We start from the raw sequence: 9,245 nt of genomic DNA on the forward strand, positions 1-9,245 counted from the left end.
TGCTCATCATAAGCTGCCTGATATTTGGTTAAATCCAGGTCGGCTGCTAGTTGAGTCGCTGCGAAGCGAGATTCTTTCACACAATGATGGGAATCTTCTTTAGTAAACTCTGACCCGTCGTCTTTATACTCTGGAAATCCCCTAATCACTTCCTCCGGCTTATGCTGTGGAGCATAGGCCAAGCACCGACTCCGGGTGGTTAGTGCTCCTTTCTGGGCGGCTGACCTTTTCAGCTCTTCTATTTGGGGTGGCAGCGTGGACAAGCATCCCAGCATATACTTGATTGATTTTATGGGCTCTTTGTCGCCCATAACGGCCTTCATAGTCATCACACCACCAGTGTACAGTTGCTCTGTCAAGGTATAGATTGCCTTCAATTTCAAAATACAATCATCCTGAAGAGTGGCGGCTCGAGGACCCGCAGTAAAGATGCACGATCATAAGTCACCAAAAGATCTTACAACATGACTTTAGAAGGAAATGGTGGATACTTACCAAACACAGCATGACCCATCTTTGAGATATAATGTTTTAACCCGGACAGTTGTTGCACGATGGCTTTCATATTCTCTTCGGCCTGTTCCCCCCTTTTCAGTAAAGTGGCTTGCTCAGTGTTGGCTTTGTTCTCAAGCTCTTTGTGTTGTGCCTTCATTTTCTCCATATCAGCCAGTCCAAGCCGAAGCTTCTCTTCAAATTTAGCTCGAGCGTCTTGCTGCTCAGCCATACTTTACTTCAAACCGGCCACAGTTGAGTCGGCCCGAGTCAACGATTCCTACAAACCATCAGGGCAAAGCAAGTTTCATGCACATTGCAAGCAACATCCCGGACACTTGGGGGCTAATGTATGATTCATTTTTTCTAAGGTAATACCTTAAAGCAAGATCCGACTCATCTGTAAAAAGATGACCCGGCCCTTGCGGGCTACAGTTTGAAGCTTTCCTCAAATATATGCTAAAGTCCCGACTCATCTTTAAAAAGATGACCCGGCCCTTGGGGGCTACAGGTTGAAGCTATCTTCAAATATATGCTAAAGACACGACTAATCTTTAAAAAGATGACCCGGCCCTTGGGGGCTACAGGTTGAATCTTTCTTCAAATATATGCTAAATACCTGACTCATCTTCAAAAAAAAGATGACCCGACCCTTGGGGGCTACAAGTTGAAGAATTCTTCAAGTACAAACTAAAAGATCCGGCTCATCTTTAAAAAGATGACCGGGCCCTTGGGGGTTACAGGTTGAAGCTTTCTTCAAGTACAAAGTAAAAGATCCGGATCATCTTTAAAAAGATGACCTGGCCCTTGGGGGCTACAGGTTGAAAGTTTATACAAAGCACGATTCGTCACAGATGACTCGCCCTTTGGAGGGCTATGGGAGGACATGTCAAGAAGGTTAACAGGTATCATACCTCATGTTTTCTTTGCATCATGTGAACCAAGCTTTTTTCCATTTCATGGATCGTCTCCAGGCGGCTCACAAAACTAGAGTATAGTTCATCAAACTCCAGCTTCTCAAAATTGGGAAGCTTCAGTTTGGTCATGTCCTTCTCTGCAAATAATGGGGCATCTTTGGGTGCATGATTGGTTAAAACCATGGAGGCAGGTTTCGAAAAACTGGTATGAGTGACGGCGACTGGATCTGGGTTAGGCATCAAGTCTTCAACCGCCTTGTGAGAACTTGGTGGATTGAGGTTTTCAGTTAACTCCTTCTGAGGACTTGGAAGTTCCTCCCGAATGTGAGGGAAATCATCAAAGGCCTCGGCATGAGTCTCAGCCGGTTCGTCTTGAGCTTTTGTGATGGAAGTACTCATTCCCAATATTTCAGCCACCTTGGGCGCGGATCATGACTCGCTCGTTTTCCTCTTCTTCGCTTGAGCCTTGCGGACCAATGGTAAATATGTTGAAATAGAAACACTGGTACCCAAAAGAGCATGTTGATGAAAGAACTTACCCTTGAAGGCGGATCAATGGGGGAAGAGCTGAGGTAGCTGAGTCGCCAGATGAAGGAGGTGAAACCTATTGGATGTAGGATTTAAAGATTGAGTATATCGTGATAATGATTTGCACAAGAAGAAAGGACGTTTAAAAAAATGTACCTCGCTCTGTCGTTTACGGCCAGCCGTTTTATCGGGCAAGAGGTCCCCAGAGTGGCTACGAGTATGACGTTTGGGCGCAAAACTCGCCTTCTTAAAAAGGAGATCGGGATCCACATAAGCATTCGGGTGAGATAGGGGAACTTCCCTACAGATTTGCCTTGCCGGCTTGGGAGGAGAAGAGTTTGAGTCAAAAGAAATGGAAATTACCTCGACGTATTCATTTGGGCTCTCTATGTCTTCGTCCTATAAATAGAAGCGGCAAAGCATGAGTACAAATTAGATTAAAATAATAAATACAAAGAGCATTTTCCTCTCATTGTTCCTCGGCGATCCGAGACTCGCCCACAACGGATGACTCCTTTGTGGTGGCCTTGCCCCTGGTTTTCTTCTTCTTTGGGGCGGGTTTCGGTGCTTTCTTGATGACGGTTTTGGGTCTTCGGTTCTAGAAGGCCGAACCCCTCCGATCGATATAATTAAAGCCCGGATCAGAGACAAGCCTGAGTATATTAAAATCTAGAAGGGCGAGTTGTGATGTTTTACCTCTGGAGCCGGATTAGAAGCGCAGAAAGGTTTTTACCCGATCTTGGAGCAGTTTTCAACATGCTCACCACTTAACTTCTTCACAATTTCAACAATGTCTTCTTCTTCAAGCCTCACGTGGTAAAAGCATTGTGGGTGGTTTAATTCGCCATTAAACTCACACAGTAAGCCGTCCCGGCGGCTCAAGGGCATAATTCTCTACTCCACCTAACAACGTATCAGATCGATACCGGTAAGACCGTTGGCGGTTAAGGCCCTAAGCTTTGCAAAGACGTGGACGAATGAAGCTTCTTCTTCCTCAGTTAGCTTTTCAGGCAGCTTGAAATCCATGGGCAGGCGTTCCTGCCTAAAGCCTGGTAAGGGGTTCTCATTGGATGGAGAGGTGTCACGGCAGTAAAACCAAGTTTTTGCCCAACCCTTGGGGTGACTCGGTAGTGCAGCAGCTGGGAACCAGCATTCTCGTCACCTCTGGATATTAATACCTCCAAGATCTAGGCAGGGCCCATTGGCAAACTCCGTTTGGCGGTTCAAATAAAAGAACTTCCTGAACAAAAGTACAGTAGGCTCTATCTGCAGATAAGCCTCGCAGAACACTTGGAACTGGCAAAGGTTGCTGAAGGAATTTGGGCCTAAGTCTTGGGGACGGAGGTTTAAGAAATGCAAGGCGTCCCTGAAGAACTTTGAGCCGGGTGGTGTAAAGCCTCGCTAGAGGTGATCAGTAAAAACGACTACCTCCCCTTCGACGGTTTGCGGTCGTTGCTCCCCTAGGGCGGTTCGCCAGTCGATCGTTTATTGCGGCACGAGATTTTCCACTTTCACGAAGTTTGCAAGGTAGGCGTCGTCAACTTCTGTTGGTAACCAGTTGCACTTAGAGATGGAACCCATGACTACAAGCTTAAAAAATGGGGGCTGAGATCTGCATAAGAATGATTGGCGGGTCATAAGGACCTACAAAGTGGTGACTCACCAGCCAATAGCTGGAAAAATATTTAAAAGGACATTGTGACTCGTCACGGCACCAAGGGCGGGTTATGTTTCTAAAATTTCCCTTAGCAGATTTCTAGTCGAGGATAAACACGTTTCCAATACCATGACAGAGTTCACAGATCTACGGGTGATTTTATTGACGAAGATAACTTGCCAAAATAAACACAAGGATACTGTGGAGCTGTGTGGTGGTCCTGTGAAACCATGGGGGAAACAACAGATCTATCGAGGAGTGTTGATGGGACTACCGCAGTTCTTTGCTATAAGGCGAGATCTAAAAACAATGCCTATGCGGATCGATGTTGCAAATATGCAAATACTCGAGGGGTTCCGGTGCTGCCCTAAGAACCGGGGAAGTTTGGGATTTGGACCTACGAGAGGACAAAGAGTTACCTGATGAATCGGGGCGACGACGGAAGCAGGCCGCGGAGGTTTAAGTCAAAGACCGCGCCCAGATCAGTCCGAGAGGCAGGAGGTCCAAAGCAGAGGTTCGATGACGGCATGACGTTCGTAACGCGAGCTTGAGGAAGAAGACGCACTGGATGAGATGGAATAAAGGTAGGTGGGGATATCCCTTTCCCCCTGTGGCTTAGGGCGAAAATTGAAACGGCAGGCGCGGGAGTCAAGGAGGCGCTTTGAAAATTGGAAATGATGGCGCCTAGATTCTCGAGATGACAGGATAAGACAAAATATCCGTTGGAAATGACGTCATCAAGATCCATGGAATAGTGGAGATGATGACATCACGCATGAAAGACTTAGCGATACAGGCGAATTATTAAGATTGGTGGCTTGTCACTCGTTGAAGGAGAAAGGTCAGAGATCATGTGTGATTCGCTGTAGACAGGTATGAAAGTTTATTGGTGTCAATGAATTCAAGTCAATCTGGGGCCTAATGTTGGGGATGTTACCCGCGGTATGACCCGCCCTATTGGGTCGGGTCAGGTGAATGACGATTCAACGTTCATAATCAAGATAGATATTGGCCCAGGTTTGAGGTGCAAGGAGAACTTCAATGGAGAGCCGGTCGGGCACATGAGCCTGGATGGCCGTTCGAGATCTATGGAGAAGATAAGTCGCCGTGGCCATTTCCTTGCTTCGAAGACACGACGGTTTAGAGATGTGGCAGGCCACGATTTGTAATGTAGCATGGACTTTTGTAAAACCTAGGGCCTCGACCTGTATATAAAGGCGGGTTCCTAGGGCATATAGGTTAAGTTACAATCCATCGAGAGCTAGGTTAGGTGAGTTATGCCCTCCTTGTAATCGATTCCACCATCAATATACACAAAGCAGGACACCATCAGAGGGGCCGAACCTGGGTAAACCCGAGTCTCGCTTCCGCTCAACCCCTTTGAGTCGCCACCAAGGTGCGATGGCTCCAACACTAAGTCCTTTCACGAGGACATCTGCCGTCACAAAACCACGACACTAAGGGTGTTGGTTTGTGCAAATAATAGTGCATATAGCTTCATACACAAGCAATGGAGTTACGTTATTGGGCTGGTTTGTACATCCAGGTATGTCATAGGAATATTTTACCGTGGAACTGGAAGCCAAATTTCAGCCACGACAAAGACTTTGGTGTGGACAAAATTTGCAGTATGGAAAAAATTCCTAGTGTAGACAAAGTTTTCGGTTTGGACAAAAATATCAGTCTAGCGTTGTGATAGCCTCGCATAATAGGGATGTTAGACAGATAATTTTGTCCACACAAAAAACTTTGTCTAGACTCAGAATTTTGTCTAGACTGAGAATTTTGTCCACAACGAAGTCTTTGTCGTGACTAAAATTTGGCTTCGAGGACCAGGCCAATATCTTAATTCCATTACTTGCATGCAAAGCTATATGCATTACTATTTGCACAAGCCAACAATATTTTCATGCCTTGTTGTTTAGACGATTAATATATGCATTCTTTAGTAGTTTTGGCTCTTCTTGGCCGCAAAATTCAGATATACTCTTTTGTTTTCTCATGCATGAGTCTTCATGTGTGGCAAAAAAATCGGTATGGGTCTACACTGCCCATACTATTGATAATACTGTATCAATATTCAAATTTTAGAGATATTCAGGTATATTATCAATATTCGGCTATAAATCATCCGTGCCCGAATACTTTATAGTCATATCAATTCATATTCTAAGATATTTGGATATTATGGTTATGATCTTTTATATGATTGGTTTGTCGTGTCCGGCAATATCCATATGATCTGTGTGAGGAAGACTGAAGTTAATTTTTTGATCATATTATTTCTTTACTTCTTCAAAATTTTCGTTCACTTCTAATCGTAGTTCTTTTAGAATTTCTTCTTTTATTTCCACCTTCAATGACTTTTTAGTCTCTTCATATTTTTTATTTATCTTCAAATATATATATTCAGTGTCTAAAGGATCGGTTCCTTTGACAAGACAGTCGTTGTATGTTTCATATTTAGGGGAATCTTCTTCTTTAAACTTCCCACAGCTTGAGCTCCCCCCTTGGTATATTTTCTAAATGATGGAGTGGTCATATTGTTAGTTATACCTCTCCAGCTTTGGATATATTCTTAACTTTTGGGTATATATAATAATTCTCTCCTATTAAGCATCTTGCCCATTTTAGAGCTTCATAGAAATCATCATATCTTTTCCAAGATAAATCTTCATTCTTTCTCCTTGCATCAAATATTTCTTTAAGCACGTCTCAAAATTAATATATATTCCTAGTTTATTCCCATAAAATATTATAAATAGCGTCTTCAATTTTTGCATTTCTGTTTAGCTGCTTTGGGTGTGCCTTTATTCAACAAATTCATGTATTCTCATAAGCTATTATATTGCCAGCAGGTACCCTTTGTCTTCTCTCATTGGTTTACTAGAACTAGAAGTTGTTGAGTATGCATCTCTGGATGTCATCAATATTTATATGGCTCTTGGGCTTGAAATTGAGTGTGCCCGATGCAAATATCCTAAGCTTATTTTCTTTGCCAAATATATATGCTTCAAATCCTACAGGGAGCAATCCTCTCTTCATTTCTGGAAGATCGATGAGGGAGAGAATTTGTCGGGTAAATTATTATCCTTCCTTTTAGTATGTTCAAATGTTACTTTATATCCATTCCCAGCTATAACATCTTCTAATAGAACTTATCTTCTAATCGAACTTTTCTTACTATTAGTCTCATTATTCTATCTACATATCTCTTCCCAGTCTGTTCGTACTGTGAAGTCCTTAACTCTAAAGTATAATATGAAAGCATTTATTGTGTTAACTATACCGCAAGGATTTCCCTATCAATATTATTCATTGTTTTGAATTTATAGCTTCCTTAGGCTTATGATTTAGGATAATATGTATTCGTCTTTTGCTTTAATATAGCACCCCAACCTACTTTAGACGCACTGTTTTAATTATGGAGTAGTGTTCCTCCAATGGTAATTCTAGGGGCTTCAAATTTTTGACCTTATCTTTAATGGTCCTTACTAATTTTATATTAAATATTTTTCAGAATTCTTTCTTAACTTAGCATAAAGAGTCAAGCAAGCTTTGCTAAGTTATCTATATAATTCCTCGCATAGTTTACCATTCCTAAGAACTGCTCCAAAACCTTTTATCATTCATATTATCAGGGAATTGCAAAATTTCCTTTGCAATATGACCGTAAGTATATTTTATCTTCTCTTATTTCATGGCCAAGGAAAAATATTTTTTCTCTACAAATTTCCATTTTGTTTTTAGATAGTTGGACACTTCAGCAAGTTGAATTGTCTTCCTTTATTTTAATACTTCAAATATATATAGAACTATCTTGATAGGGGACAAATGTAACACCTTCTTCATGCATAGTTTTGGTATGAAGTGACTGTTGTAAAAGTCTTAATCCTAATATCACATCATCATTTACTACAAACAAATCTATGATTGTGATTTCATCGATTATATATTTTGTACCATTAATATAAGTTTATATATTATATGCTAATTGGTTGTGTATTTTCTTTATTTGTGACATGTCTATGGATACTTCATCATTATTATTAACTATTTTAGGACACCTAGCGCAATATTTGGCATGAATGATGTTCTTCGTACAACCTGTATCTAATAAGGCTAATATCTTGTAGGAAATATTTGGTTTGAAAACTTTTCTAACGGGAATGCTTATCCCTAGTACTTCCTTAAATGACTATATATATTCCCAAAACTTCTTATCACATCTTTTAATTGAATGAACCTATCTTCAGTTTACCTCTTACTATTACCATTTGGTCTTTCATTTCAGTGCTAACATGGTTTTCATGTTCTTTGTGTGTATCCTTTTCCATCTTATCTCTTAGATCTTCTAGCTTTGTCTCTAGTTTATTTAGTCTATTTTCTAGATTTCTAACTGTGCTAGATAATATTCTATCTTCATGTGCATATTGTATTTCTTGTCTCCACTTTTGATTGGTAGATTTTAGTCATGAATTACATGCTTGTATTAAGCATGAACTACATGTTGGGGATATACCCCATGGGTTGACCTGCGAGCAGGTAACCCGCCTGGGCTATGAATTGGGATGGAGGCCCTTAAACATGAAGGACCAGGAGGCGAATCACCGCAGAGGTCAGCTCATGGCCCATCGCATGGCGGGCCGACTCATGAACAAAGACATGAAGATTCTCCCACGCCCAAGTTAGTAAGAGAAGGAATGAGTTACGGGTTATGTTAAGACCCAGTATCTGTTGTAATCTCACGGCCTGCACCTATATATAAAGGGGAGCCTTGAGGTAGAGAGGAGAGGTTAGAAACCTTCGCGCTCTAGGTAGCAATTGTGCACCCTTGTAATCGAGATCATCATCAATAAACACCAAAAACAGGATGTAGTCTTTTACCTCCATCGATGGGGCTAAACCTGGGTAAACTCACGTCTCTCGATTCCGATCAACCCCATTCAAGTCGCCACCAAGTTGCAATGGCCTCCCACCTAATTACTTTCATGAGTACATCTGTAGTGACAAAACATGATACTACATGTAAACATATTTTCTTGACTCGGGTAATATATGTAAAATGCATATTTTGTATTATAATCACCTTTTCCTCTAATCTAACCATGCTCACAATCTACTTCATCATCTGTATTTTTAGTCCTAAAAACTCGTCTATTAAATCTATTTCATCCTCACTTGATAGTTCTTATAGCTCTTCATTTTCTACCTTACCTGTTTCTATAATAAAATATATTGATGCATCATCTATCTCGTAATCACATACTAATATATTTTCATTAACACTGTCTATTATTAATACTCTTTCTTGTTCTTCAGAGTTGCTAGAGTACCTTTTTCGGTCTTTTAGGGCAAGTTTTGCTTACATGATCAAGTGAACTACATATGAAGCACCTACATGTTCTGTCATAGGATTTTCTAGGATTTTATCTTCTCACATTTCGCTTATGTAAGAATGGGGCTCCATTATCTGATCATTATAAGAAATATATTTTCTTCGTTCTGAAGTTTCTATTATCTCTCCTTTGTGGTTTATAAAATTCCTTATTTTTATGCCTTTCTTCTCCATATGTTAATGGTATTGTACAATTTTATTGCAAAATTTATAATTTGATTTTTTTTCATACACCTCTCGGCTTGTATACTTG

Source organism: Hordeum vulgare, chromosome 3H, assembly GCF_904849725.1.
Source record: "Hordeum vulgare subsp. vulgare chromosome 3H, MorexV3_pseudomolecules_assembly, whole genome shotgun sequence".
Classification (NCBI taxonomy): domain Eukaryota; kingdom Viridiplantae; phylum Streptophyta; class Magnoliopsida; order Poales; family Poaceae; genus Hordeum; species Hordeum vulgare.